The sequence below is a fragment of the Hemiscyllium ocellatum genome, chromosome 43 (assembly GCF_020745735.1).
Source record: "Hemiscyllium ocellatum isolate sHemOce1 chromosome 43, sHemOce1.pat.X.cur, whole genome shotgun sequence".
Lineage (NCBI taxonomy): Eukaryota > Metazoa > Chordata > Chondrichthyes > Orectolobiformes > Hemiscylliidae > Hemiscyllium > Hemiscyllium ocellatum.
In genome coordinates this window covers 28,642,512-28,657,352 of record NC_083443.1, presented here as the reverse complement: position 1 = coordinate 28,657,352, position 14,841 = coordinate 28,642,512, and the positions used below count along the sequence as shown (strand labels likewise).

The window sequence follows — 14,841 nt, the reverse complement described above, 5'->3', positions numbered from 1 at the left end:
TCAATTGTTTGGCATCAATTGCTTTCTGTAGCAGAGAATGTGACAAGCTCACTGTTTTCTGGGTGAAGAAATTTCTCCTCATTTCAGTCCTAAGTGGCCTACCCTGTGTCCTTAGGCTGTGACCCTTGATTCTGGGCGTCCCAGTCAATGAGAACGCCCTTCCTGCATTTATCACGTCTATCCTATTAGAATTTTATACGTTTCTATGAGACTGCCCACTCTTCTAAACACAAATCATCCAGCCTCTCATCATATCTCAGTACTGCCATCAGGCTGGTCAACCAGTATTGCACTCTTTTCACACCTGATAAGGAGACCAAAACTGATCAATACTCCAGGTGTGGTCTCACCAAGGCCCCGTACAATTGCAGCAAGCTATCCCTGCTTCTCCACCCAGATTCTCGGGCCAAGAAGGCTAACATATCTTTTGCCAACTTCCCCACTTCCTGCACCTGCATGCTTACCTTCAGCAACTGCTGCACAAGGACCCTCAGGCTTATCACACCTCCCCCTTTCCCAATCTGTTACCATCCTGATCATACTCTGCCTTCCTGTTTTTGCTCCCAAACTAGTTAAACTGACATTTATCCAGATTATACTTTATTTGCCATGCATTCCCTACGTGCTTAGTTTGTCCAAACCACATGGGAGCATTTTTGTATCCTACACACAGTTCACCCTGCCACGCGGCTTTGTGTCATCTGCAAATTTGGAGATATTGCATTAGTTCTTTTGTCTAAAGCATATTGAGAATATTGTGGGGTCCAAGCATTGATTGCTGAGGTACCCCATAAGTCACTGCCTGCTACTGAGAAAAGACCCGTTTATTCCTACGCTTTGTTCCCTGTCTGCCAACCAATTGTCTCTACATGTCAATATTCCTGAAGAAGGGCTTATGCCCGAAACATCGAATCTCCTGTTCCTTGGATGCTGCCTGACCTGCTGAGCTTTTCCAGCAACACATTTTCAGCTCTGATCTCCAGCATCTGCAGTCCTCACTTTCTCCTCAATTGTCTCTACATGTCAATACATTACCATTTTAATTCACTTTAATTTTATATCCTCATGGATTAGGTGAGACATGATCAACAGCCTTTTGGAAATGCAAATAAACCACATCCACTGACTCCCCCTTATCAATGCTACGTGACATCCTTGAATAATACCATGAGACTTTTCAAGCATTTTATCCCTTTAATAAATGCTGACTCTGTCTGATTTCCTTTACCTCTTTCAATGCCTCTTGAATCAGCTTCCAGAGATATGGCCATCAGCTTCCACATAGTCCGAGTCAATGTCTGCCATCCTCATATTTCACTTTCCAGTGTCCTTGTCATGAAGGTATGGATGTGAAGCAGGACGTGACCCTGTAGTAGATCACCATCCAGTATGTAAGGCTACCATCCATCTAATGGACATGCTGGAACGAGTTCAGATGTCATTGGCTGAATGCTATGTATTTTCTGATGCTCCAGGACCTCTAGGTTGGTAACCTTGCCCCACCAACAGGTGCCAGTGATAGACCTGAGATAGCAATAATGCAAACTATTCAGCTTTTTCTTCTGCTTGGCTTATATCCTTTTATTCATTCACAGGATGAGGGCATCGTTGGCTAGGCAGCATTTATTGCCCATCACTAATTGTCCAGAGGGCAGTTAAGAGTCACCCACATTGTTGTGGGTCTGGAGTTACATGTAGGCCAGACCAATAAGGATGGCAGTTCCTTCCCTTAAAGGACATTAGCGAGTTACATGCATTTTTCCAGCAATCAACAATGGATTCATGGTCATCATTAGATTCTTAATTCCAGATATTCATTGAATTCAAATTCTACCATCTACTATGGCGGGATTCGAACCTGGTCCCCAGAGCAAAATCTGGGTTTCTGGATTAAGAATTCAACGATAATATGACTAGGCCATTGCCTCATGGTGTACTCCCCACTGTGTGCTGAGATAACAGTTTTAATGGACTCTCAGTTTGGTGATCAGATTGCTGCTATTGCACACTCTCTTACTCAGAATTATTCTGGTGCAGAAAGAGGCCATTCATGCCATCATACCAGTACTTCTTTTGGGCATCACACCTGCAGCTTTTACAATGTACATGTTAATTCCAGTATCAGGTTGTGGCTAATTGTGCCATCTTAGTATGTAAGAAATTGCTTTGGAACATCGTGACTACACTTATGTTCGTGACTGGGTGGTACGGTGCCTCAGTGGTTAGCATTGCTGCTTCACAGTGCCAGGGACCTGGGTTCAATTCCATCCTTGGGCAACTGTCTGTGTGGAGTTTGCACATTCTCTGCATGGGATTCCTCCCACAGTCGCAAAAATGTGCAGGCCATGTGAATTGGCCATATTAAATTGCCCATAGTGTAAGGTGCATCATTCAGAGGAGACTGGGTCTGGGTGGGTTACTCTTCAGCGGGTCGGTGTGGACTTGTTGGGCCAAAGGGCCTGTTTCCACACTGTAGGGAATCTAATCTAAAACTGCTGCACAGCAAGGGCTCACAAACAGTATCAAAGTGAAACTATATTTTCTTTCCAGGAGAAACTCTTCTTCTCATTGAGATCCTGTCATGGGATTTTCAAAATCACCAGAACATCTTGTTGGAATGTATGACAATCCCAAAGCCTTAAAATAACTGTCAGAAGTCACATGGCACCTGGCAAAGAGCCATTGCCCCCAAGTGCTTGTGATTTCAAATACGTACACACTTGCGTAAACGTCGAATTTTTTTAGACTATTTTTTAAGGTTAAACTAATGGGGTCAACTATTACATGGATACTACTTTTGAGGAGCTGAAATTCATGCTACAGTCCAAAATACCGTATCATTTGGAGAAGACAAATTGATCTTTGAACCAGGACAGAAAAGAAATACAATGAATTACGATTAGCTGAGCTCTGCACAAAGGGAAATTGTCACCTGACTCTAACCAGATGAATCTTAAACTTTCACGCCAAATTGGTGTGAATTGTACATCAAAAATATGATAGCACGAAAAACAAATTAATTTCCTCATTGTAACAAGGATAATACCTTGACTCACAAATGTTGATCTGTTATCTGTGAAGAACTAGGGTCGACTTTTACATGAGGTATACGGAAAATTCCAGTTATTTTTTGGCCAAAAATAGGGGGTCGACTTTAACATGAGATTGACCTTTACTCGAGTATACTTGGTAAACATGTTGGACTACAACCTGGTGTCATGTGACTCCTGACTTGATTCCTGATGAAGGGCTTCTGCCCGAAACATTCATTCTCCCGCTCCCCGGATGCTGCCTGACTTGCTGCGCTTTTCCAGCACCACACTCTTCAACTCTGATCTCCAGCATCTGCAGTCCTCACTTTTTCCTCCTTGGTCCACCCCAGCCCAACACCAGCACCTCCACATCATGGCTTAAAACAACTGGATTGAGGCAAATACCAACACATTGGTGAATCAAAGCTGAAATATGAACAGGGTTGTCACCACAGCAGCAGACTGTCGTGAAGTACCATTCACAATGAATTTGCTTTGTGAAAGAGCCTCTGTCACGGATTCCCTGTGAATAAGCCATTGGCTCACACGACAGAACTAACTACGGCCTGTTCATAATTCAGGTTTTGCCTGAACCATCAATGCAGTCAGTACAACCAAGTTGGCAATTGAGTATCACTTCTCCTGCCTTGAGAAAGTCAGGAGAACGAGAAACATGAGGCAAGATTTCAATGTTTCATACTTTGTCATTTTCTGGTTTGTCATTAGAGATCAAAGTTTTGACAATAGTTGTGTTTCAGACATACTTCAGAATCTGCGGGGAGTGAGGGCAGCTGCAATCATTAGCAGGGAAGCAATTAGAATCGGCTGCCCTTGCAGAAATCCAAAATTTATCATTCAGCACCCTGTTATAAAGGAGCTTGATGAAATGAATGTTTTTCGTGCTATAATGACTTGCTTTGGAAATTGTGAGAGTAGGTGGTGAAATGTTTTGTGATTGATGATCAGGCTGGGCCTTGCCAACAGCTGGTGGCCATGTGCTGTTTGCACCTTCTCTGACACTGGAACACACAGGCGGCATTACTTTTGAAATCCCACCGTTGGTGAAGGGCACAGCGAACGAGCTATCATTCCGTCCTTCACTCTCATTCCGAAATACTCGAAACTGGAACATGTGCAAAGAAACATGCATGTGGAGCATTTCCTATTAAACATTATCCCAGATCAAAGACACCGCTTTTGTTTGCAGTCAGCACTGGATATCTCAATTTGCATGACTCAGGCACCATGATCCAGCACAGACTTATAAGGAAGATCTTTCAGAATGCAGCATAATTTTAGGATTTCAGCACGTTCCTTGGGTGCATTACAAAATTTGGAAACACTGTTCCAAGTACAAAACTTAATTCATTCTTAACAGTGCTTTTAATAGTGCCAACTTACAACTGCTGAAGGTTCAGAAAGCAATGATTGTCATTATATAATTTGCAGCTCTGTGCAGACCTTTGCACTATTTCATGTAAGGACTGGCTCAGGTACCAGGAGCCTAAAGGCTTACTTCTGTGTGGTGTGATTCTTTGCAAGTATCTTGACACTGTTATGACCCCACCTGATCATAAGTATAACAAATCCATTTCCAGAATAAAACCTGGTCTGATAGACTGTACATTTTATTGTTACAATTTAGAGTGGTCAGTCACGGAACATATTCACATCAATGCTTCTTTTACCAAAAGAATAGAATTTTAAAACAGAGACAAATAAAGCAAAGCTATCCATCTATATACGAGCAAAAATAAAGATTAAACCTTCTTTCTCAGCAATATATTTTGCTCAATTTGGTCAAGTATTCATTTTTAAATTTCTTACAGAACTGACAACACATGTTCTTTAAGCAACATCTTTCACATTCACAAGAAGTGATTCTCCCCATCTTTCCCCGGGATATGCCGACACAGTGTCATTCACTGAACACAAAAAAAAACTAAGGGCTGCTGAAACAGCTTAAGGTCAGAAGTCTCGCGACACCAGGTTATAGTTCAACGGGTTGACTAGGCAGAGATGGGTACTGCAGATGCTGGAGATAAGAGTCAAGGTTAGAGTGGTGTTGGAAAAGCACAGCAGGTCAGGCAGCATCTGAGGAGCAGGAAAATCGATGTTTTGGGTGGGCTTTTGCCCGAAACGTCGATTTTCCTGCTCCTCGGATGTTGCCTGACCTGCTGTGCTTTACCAGCACCACTCTAATCTTGACTATACACCAACATGTGACTTGTGATGGAGCAGTGCTCCGAAAGCCCATGATTTCAAGTAAACCAGTTGGGTTATAACCTGCTGTCATGTGACTTCTCACCTTGCTCAGCCCCGTCCAATAGTGGCACCTCCACATCAAAACAGCTTAAGGCCTCTCTTTCCAGCTCTGATGGTTTGAAGACTGCTCATATGTCTCATTGTTTTTGTCTGATTTCAACCTATTTGGCCATCTTCCTTTTCTGTGTGTCAAAGGAACTCAAATCAACAATAAGCAGCAATTATCTCACTAGCTAGTTTGTCGGGTCATTTTGCTTAAGTCACATGATTACTTGTGGAGGGAATTCGCTGTTCCAAATTACTTTCTGACCATTTCTTACAAAAAAATGCAGATCTTCTCAGTATTAAAAACCAAAACAATATTTAACTCCACTTTCAAATCCATGCCTCCAAATAATAATAATTATAAACTTTCATAACAATGCAAGCAGTAATTTGTTTTTTCGAAAGTATTGCTTGAGAGAGCAGTGTTGAATGCCAACAGAATGCCTTGCTCTGCCTCACGTTATGGCATGGGTTCCTCAGAGACACCAGGGCAATGGTGCAAAGTTTAGGTGCAAAGCACGATTTTGAAACAGCAGTTCTTATTGCACACAGGGGGCTTCCTCGAGTGAGAAACCAATCCACGGTCTTGTATCCAGCAGCAAGTGTCCCGCCCGCTGAGCTGAGCTGATTTACACCACTGGGTCTACTCACAGGAATGAAGGAGTGAGAAAGTGTGTGATCTAACTTTTGCACATTTTCAAATCCTCTGGAGATTGTATATAGGAACAGAAGCAAGCCAACGAGCCTGTTGAACATTTCAATACCTTTCATCCAGCCCATCCCCATAACCCTGGACACAATCAGAAATCTGGATCAGTGGTGCTGGAAGAGCACAGCAGTTCAGGCACCATCCAACGAGCAGCGAAACCGACGTTTCGGGCAAAAGCCCTTCACCAGGAATAAAGGCAGTGAGCCTGAAGCGTGGATAGATAAGCTAGGGGAGGGTGGGGGTGGGGAGAAAGTAGCATAGAGTACAATGGGTGAGTGGGGGAGGAGATGAAGGTGATAGATCAGGGAGGAAAGGGTGGAGTGGATAAGTGGAAAAGGAACTAGGCAGGTCGGACAAGTCCGGACAAGTCATGGGGACAGTGCTGAGCTGGAAGTTTGAAACTAGGATGAGGTGGAGGAAGGGGAAATGAGGAAGCTGTTGAAGTCCACATTGATGCCCTGGGGTTGAAGTGTTCCGAGGTGGAAGATGAGGCGTTCTTCCTCCAGGCGTCTGGTGGTGAGGGAGTGGCGGTGAAGGAGGCCCAGAACCTCCATGTCCTCGGCAGAGTGGGAGAGGGAGTTGAAATGTTGGGCCATGGGGCGGTGTGGTTGATTGGTGTCCTGGAGATGTTCCCTAAAGCGCTCTGCTAGGAGGCGCCCAGTCTCGCCAATGTAGAGGAGACCGCACCGGGAGCAACGGATACAATAAATGATATTAGTGGATGTGCAGGTAAAACTTTGATGGATGTGGAAGGCTCCTTTAGGACCTTGGATAAAGGTGAGGGAGGAGCTGTGGGCACAGGTTTTACAGTTCCTGCGGTGGCAGGGGAAAATGCCAGGATAGGAGGGTGGGTAGTAGGGGGGCGTGGACCTGACCAGGTAGTCACGGAGGGAATGGTCTTTGCGGAAGGTGGAAAGGGGTGGGGAGGGAAATATATCCCTGGTGGTGGGGTCTTTTTGGAGTGCTACATGGACTCTCTACCTCAAACATACTCAAACACTGAACTCCCACAGTCTTCTGTGGGAGAGAATTTTAAAGGTTCAGAACCTTTTGAGTAAAAAAAACTCCTTATCTTGGATCTAAGTGGCACCTCATTATTTTTAAATCAGGCTCCCGGTTCTAGACTCTCCAACCGAGAAGCATCTCACCTGCATCTACCCTGTCTACCTTTTCAAGTATTTTGTAAGTGTCAATGAGATCATGTCTTATTCTTTGAAACTTTCGAGAACACAGGCCCAGTTTGTCCAATCTCTCCTCATAAGACAGTCCCATTATTCCAGGAACACATCTGGTGAACCTTCATTGCACTCCCTCCGTGGCAATAATATCTTTCCTGAGATAAGGAGATCAAAACTGCACACAGCATTCCAGATACAGTTAATCAAGGTTCCATCCGGTTGAAATTTTAATTGTCAGACTCCTTGTTTCTCACTCCTGCTGCACCACAGTGGGAAAATTCTCCGGAATGATTTTTCACAAAAGCAGTGTCACTCACTGGGAGCACACTCACCTCTGAATCTGAAGACTGTGGATTTAGGTCTCATCTCAGGATTTGGGCTGAAAAACCCGCACTCCAGCACAGCTGAAAAATCTACACTCCAGTGCAATATTGAGAGAGATCCACATTGTTGCAGGCACCATTTTTCAGATGACATGAGTGAGGCCCCTCCTGCTCCTCTGCAAAGAATTCCTTTTCACTATTTTGAAGAAGAAAAGTAAGGCAAATACCTCCAGATTTCTTGTCAATATTTGTCCCTTGGTCAGCATCACAATAAACAGATTGTTCGGTCTTTTTAAAGAATTATTTTACAGGATATGGGCATCGCTGGCTATTTTAACATTTATTGCCTATCCCTAATTCCCCAGAGGCCAGTTGAAGAGTCAACCATATTAACTGTGGGTGTGGAGTCACATGTAGGCCAGACCAGATAAGGATGGCAGTTTCCTTCCCTAAACGGCATTGGTGAACCAGATGCATCTTTCCAACAACCATTTCATGGTCACCATTGGACTCCTAATTCCAAATTTTTATTGAATTCAAATTCCACCAACTGCCGTAATCGGATTCAAACCCAGATTGGCAGGACATTTCCTGGCCTCTGGATTAATTGTCTTTTGATAATACCACTAGGCCATCACCTCTGGTTATTAACACATTGTTTGCGGCAGTTTTTATGTATTCTGAAAGTAATTTCAAAACTACTTCATTGGCTGTTGAGTGCATTGCGACATCTGGTGGTTCTGCAAGGTGCTATGCAAATGCAAGTTGGGAATTTAAATCAGAAGCAGCTTGGCTCACCTGCATGCAGCGTCTATTTTCATAGCATCTGCTTGAAAGATATTTGTTGCTCGGTGGAGTTCAGTGACTGCGAGATATATAACATGTCATTGAATCAGCACACTCCTTGCTGGAGAATGATTGACCTTTAACAATTCCTGTAACACTGAGGAGCTCAACACCTTGTGGTTCTGTGGGACTGTGGCTTAGAGAACACAGTGAACTCTGGAAGTGTTTTCATTCATTATATCTAAGGCTGACATGAAGATCTATTCATTTGAATGGATTTATAGTGCAGTATAACACTAAGGGTCAAACCAGACCTGCTACACTGCTTCCCAGCTTTGGCTATCTGGCTATAAACAATAAAAATAATCTACGTATCATGCCAAAATAAATGCTGAAAATGCAATGTTCAAGTGACTGAGAGAATTGAATCCCTTTCCTGGTTCACTTGTCCCTGCCCTGTCCTCTCCCATTATTGATCTGGACTCCATGAGCAATGCCACAGGGGATTAATAAATACGTTTGCAGGAAAAGGCCTTCTAAATTTTCCTCTTCCTTGGTGATGTACAATCTGCATGAACATTTTAATTCTCTAAGGGAAATGTGAGGCAATGAGAGTAAAACTTTCACTTAATACTCTTTGCCTTGTCTCGTTTCGCAATGAAAGAGTTGGAAACTCCACTTCTGAAGGAGCAAACCTACAACTTTCCTCTCGGATTGAAGGGAAGCAGTAGCAAAATGGGACTAGTAATCCAGAACTCTAGGCCAATATTCTGGGGAACATGGGTTTGAGTCACATGGCAGATAGCGGAAAATAAATTCAACAAAAAAAATCTGGAATTAAAAGTTAGCCTGACTGTGATTGTGTAATCACTATGATTGTTGTAAAATTCATCCAATTCATTAATATCCGTTTGGGAAGGAGATTTGCCAAAGGATCCCTACAGCATTGAAGCAGGCCGTTTGCCCTGTTGAGTCCACATTGACCCCCTGATAGGCTACCCAGACCCCAATCCATACTATCCCCTAAACCCCACATTTCCCATGGCTAATCCACATAGCCTGCACATGATGTGCAATCTAGGATGACCAATCCACCTAACCTGCACATCTTTGGATTGTGGGAGGAAACTGGACCACTCAGAGGAAACCCAAGCAGACACGTGGAAAATGTGCAAACTCTACACAGACAGGTGCCTGAAGCTGGAATCGATCCTGGGTCCCTGGTGCTGGGAGGCAGCAATGCTAACCACTGAGTTACTGTGATCTAATCTGATCTTGCCTGCACGTGACTCTAAACCTTCAGCAACACTATTAACACTTAACTGCCCCCTGAAATGTTCTAACAAGTCTCTCAGTTGTATCAATCCACGATAAAGCTTAAAAAAAAAATGAAATTGGAAAGCCGACCTGACATGGACCTAAACACTGAAAACAACAAAGGCCAACACAGTCCTGTGAAACATACAAAGCCCCACTGACCAATGTCTGGGGACTTGTGCCAAATATGGAGACCTGACCCACAGACTAGACAAGCAACAGCCTGACATAGTTATACTCACAGAATCATACCTTATGCATAATGTCCCAGACACCGTCACCACCATCTTATCTCTCTAACTGTACAGATTTACCAAAGGTGACTGCACAATGGTATGTAACAGAGAAGGAGTTGACTTGTGACCCATGACATCCCGTGGCATGAGGCCAAACCTTCATTTTGCCGACTGTGGTCGTGGACAATATAAATGTCAGCTCTGGCTTCCCTTGATCTGCTACAGACCCAATGTAAGGAAACAAGAAATGCTGGAAATCACAGTGGGTCAGGTACCGTCGATGGAGAGAGAACTCACATGCACACTTAGAACATAGAAAAATACAGCCCACGATGTTGTGCCAACATTTAATCCTAATGTAAAATATAGTAACTTAACTTAGACACCCCTCAACTCACTGCTATCCAGCAGTTGCTTAAATGTCCCCAATGACTCTGCTTCCACCTCCACAGCTGGCAACACATTCCATGCATTCACAACTCTCTGCATAAAGAACCTACCTCTGACGTCACCTTTACACCTTCCTCCTAATATCTTCAAACTATGACTCCTCATACCAGTCAAACCTGCCCTGGAGAAAGGTCTCTGGCTATTGACTCTTCCTATTCCTCTCATTACCTTGTACACCTCGATCAGGTCACCTCTCTTCCTCCTTCTCTCCAGAGAGAAAAGTCTCAGCGTATTCAACTTTTCTTCATAAGGCAAGCCCACCAGTCCAGGCAGCATCCTGGTAAACCTTCTTTGCACCCTCTCCAAAGCCTCTGTATCTTTCCTGTAGTAGGCTGACCAGAACTGGACGCAGTATTCCAAGTATGGTCTCACCAGGGTCTTGTAGAGCTGCAGCAAAATCTTTCGGCTCTTAAACTCGATCCTCCTGTTAATGAAAGCCAAAACACCATATGCTTTCTTAACAACCCTATCCACTTAGGTGGCAACCTTGAGGGATCTATGTACTTGCACACCCAGATCCCACTGTTTCTCCACACTGCCAAGAATCCTGTCTTTAATCCTATATTCAACATTTGCATTCTACCTTCCAAAATGCATCACTTTGCATTTATCCAGTTTGACCTCCATCTGCCATTTCTCAGCCCAGCTATGCATCCTGTCTATGTCATGCTGCAGCCTGCAGTAGCTCACTATACCATCAATGACACCTCCAACCTTTGTGTCATCTACCCACCCCTCAACATCCTCATCCAAGTCATTTATAAAAACTACAAAGAGCAGAGGCCCGAGAACAGAGCCCAGCGGGACACCACTCAACACTTGTCCGTCCTCGGCATGCTGCAGTGTTCCAGTGAATCACAGTGCAAACTGGAGGAACAAAAAATATCTCTTCTTCAGACTAGGAACTTTACAGCCTTCTGGATTCAATACTGAGTTCAACAGCTTCAGATTGTGAACCCACTCCCATTCCTTCGCTTTTAGCTTTATTTGTTACATTCTCCGTCCCTATGTTTCCTCCCTTCCTCCCATCCCAGTGAGAATCTCTGCTCTTCCCAGTCTGGCAGTTAGACACACCATTGTTCTGTAATCCTCACATTCCATTCTCACAATCTGAAATATCTTTCTCCCCCAGCACTCCAATCTCTCCCCTTCCCCACGCCCATTGCATAAAAACTTCACCTCAGTTTTGATGAAGCGTCATCTAGACTTGAAACATGAGCTTGCTGTCTAGCCACGGATGCTGTCTGAACTGCTGTGATCTCGCTTAGAGACAAAAAAAAAACTGTAGATGCTGGAATCCAAAGTTGACAAGCAGGAGGCTGGAAGAACACAGCAAACCAGGCAGCATCAGGAGGTGCAGAAGTTGACATTTTGGGTGTAACCTTTCTTTAGCCTCCTGCCTGTCTGCTGTGATCTCCAGCATTTTGTTGTTTTCAGGACAGATTCCAGCATCTGCAGTAATGCAGCTCCTACATTGTGGTTAACAACCCCAATGTAAGTATGCTTAGTAACGATACGTGACACAGAATATTTTCCTTATAGTTCACTTGAGGAAAAAGTAAGTGAGCATTAATATCCCATTCGTAAATCTGGCATTTGCAGGAGAGTTAAACTAATGTTGGGGAAGCAATTAACAGAATACATTATATTCTGGCCACGGATTCTATTGTTAATCAACTGCTAATTATTTCTCAATAAGCTTGTAGTATTGACGTCATGATCATTAATCCTAAAGAGTGAATTTCTCCACATGACAATGACATGGAGTACATTGGCACTCAGCCCAGAATTAGACAAAGATAACGTTTATAAATTTAAAACTGAGCATCATTTTAAAGGAGAAAGTGATTTTAAACGCAATAATTGAATCTCGGATTCATACGAAAACTAGATGAGCATCATTTTGTCTGGTACATGCCTTCTCCTAATCCTTGGAGTATATTGCTTCCATGTACCTTGCACAGTATTATGGAAGAACCTACAAAATTGCTTTGCTAAAATTGCAATTTAGCAGCATTTCTGGTTATTTCTAATTACCCTTCAGGAATTAATCAACTTCATGGGCTATTTTGTTTGAAACGCATTGTGGTTATGAAGCAGAATTTGCAGAAAACCAGTTGATTTTTGAGCGAGCAACTTGCAAACACAAAGCAGGCTAATGGCCAGGCAGAGTCACAATAGTGTATACTGATAGCATATGGAGACCTTAGGGACAAACTCTCTTAAAGGCAAAGTATACATGCACAGTAGTCACTACAGACTAGAGAATCATGTGGATAGTTAGGGAATCGATGGAAGTTTGTTTGTCTGTATTTGATGTTATATCATAGAACATAGAACATAGAACAATACAGCACAGAACAGGCCCTTTGGCCCACGATGTTGTGCTGAACATCTATCCTAGATTAAGCACCCATCCATGTACCTATCCAATTGCCGCTTAAAGGTCGTCAATGATTCTGGCTCTACCACTGCCACGGGCAGCGCATTCCATGCCCCCACCACTCTCTGGGTAAAGAACCCACCCCTGACATCTCCCCTATACCTTCCACCCTTCACCTTAAATTTATGTCCCCTTGTAATACTCTGTTGTACCCGGGGAAAAAGTTTCTGACTGTCTACTCTATCTATTCCTCTGATCATCTTATAAACCTCTATCAAGTCACCCCTCATCCTTCGCCGTTCCAACGAGAAAAGGCCGAGAACTCTCAACCTGTCCTCGTACGACCTATTCTCCACTCCAGGCAACATCCTGGTAAATCTTCTCTGCACCCTCTCCAAAGCTTCCACATCTTTCCTAAAGTGAGGCGACCAGAACTGCACACAGTACTCCAAATGTGGCCTAACCAAAGTCCTGTACAGCTGCAACATCACTTCATGACTCTTGAATTCAATCCCTCTGCTAATGAACGCTAATACACCATAGGCCTTCTTACAAGCTCTATCCACCTGAGTGGCAACTTTCAAAGATCTATGTACATAGACCCCAAGATCCCTCTGTTCCTCCACCTGACTAAGAACTCTACCGTTAACCCTGTATTCTGCATTCTTATTTGTTCTTCCAAAATGGACAACCTCACATTTGGCAGGGTTGAACTCCATCTGCCACTCCTCAGCCCAGCTCTGCATCATATCCAAGTCCCTTTGCAGCCGACAACAGCCCTCCTCACTGTCCACAACTCCACCAATCTTCGTATCATCTGCAAATTTACTGACCCACCCTTCGACTCCCTCATCCAAGTCACTAATAAAAATTACAAACAGCAGAGGACCCAGAACTGATCCCTGCGGAACTCCACTTGTAACTGGGCTCCAGGCTGAATATTTACCATCTACCACCACTCTCTGACTTCGACCAGTTAGCCAGTTTTCAATCCAATTGGCCAAGTTTCCCTCTATCCCATGCCTCCTGACTTTCCGCATAAGCCTACCATGGGGAACCTTATCAAATGCCTTACTAAAATCCATGTACACTACATCCACTGCTCTACCCTCATCCACATGCTTGGTCACCTCCTCAAAGAATTCAATAAGACTTGTAAGGCAAGACCTACCCTTCACAAATCCGTGCTGGCTGTCCCTAATCAAGCAGTGTCTTTCCAGATACTCATAAATCCTATCCCTCAGTACCCTTTCCATTACTTTGCCTACCACAGAAGTAAGACTAACTGGCCTGTAATTCCCGGGGTTATCCCTATTCCCTTTTTTGAACAGGGGCACAACATTCGCTACTCTCCAGTCCCCTGGTACCACCCCCGTTGACAGTGAAGACGAAAAGATCATTGCCAACGGTACTGCAATTTTCTCTCTTGCTTCCCACATAATCCTAGGATATATCCTGTCAGGCCTGGGGGACTTGTCTATCCTCAAGTTGTTCAAAATGTCCAACACATCTTCCTTCCTAACAAGTATCTCCTCTAGCTTACCAGTCCGTTTCACACTCTCCTCTTCAACAATACGGTCCCTCTCGTTCGTAAATACTGAAGAAAAGTACTCGTTCAAGACCTCTCCTATCTCTTCCGACTCAATACACAATCTCCCACTACTGTCCTTGATCGGACCTACCCTCGTTCTCGTCATTCTCATGTTTCTCACATACGCATAAAATGCCTTGGGGTTATCCTTGATCCTATCCGCCAAGGATTTTTCATGCCCTCTCTTAGCTCTCCTAATCCCTTTCTTCAGATCCCTTCTGGCTATCCTGTATCCCTCCACTGCTCTGTCTGAACCCTGTTTCCTCAACCTTATATAAGCTTCCTTCTTCCTCTTTACTAGACATTCAACCTCCCTCGTCAACCAAGGCTCCCTCACACGACCATTTCTTTCCTGCCTGATAGGTACATACATATCAAGGATGTGTCGTATCTGCTCCTTGAAAAAGTTCCACATTTCCACCACATCTTTCCCTGACAGCCTATGCTCCCAACTTATGCTCCTCAAATCCTGTCTTACAGCATCATAATTTCCCTTCCCCCAATTGTAAAATCTACCCTGTTGTGC

General features: G+C 43.8%; 1 pseudogene; it reads left to right on the top strand.

The window, feature by feature from the left end:
- The window catches only part of LOC132834967 (heparan-alpha-glucosaminide N-acetyltransferase-like), a 133,772-nt pseudogene that overhangs the window by 92,386 nt on the left and 26,545 nt on the right, over positions 1–14,841 (top strand).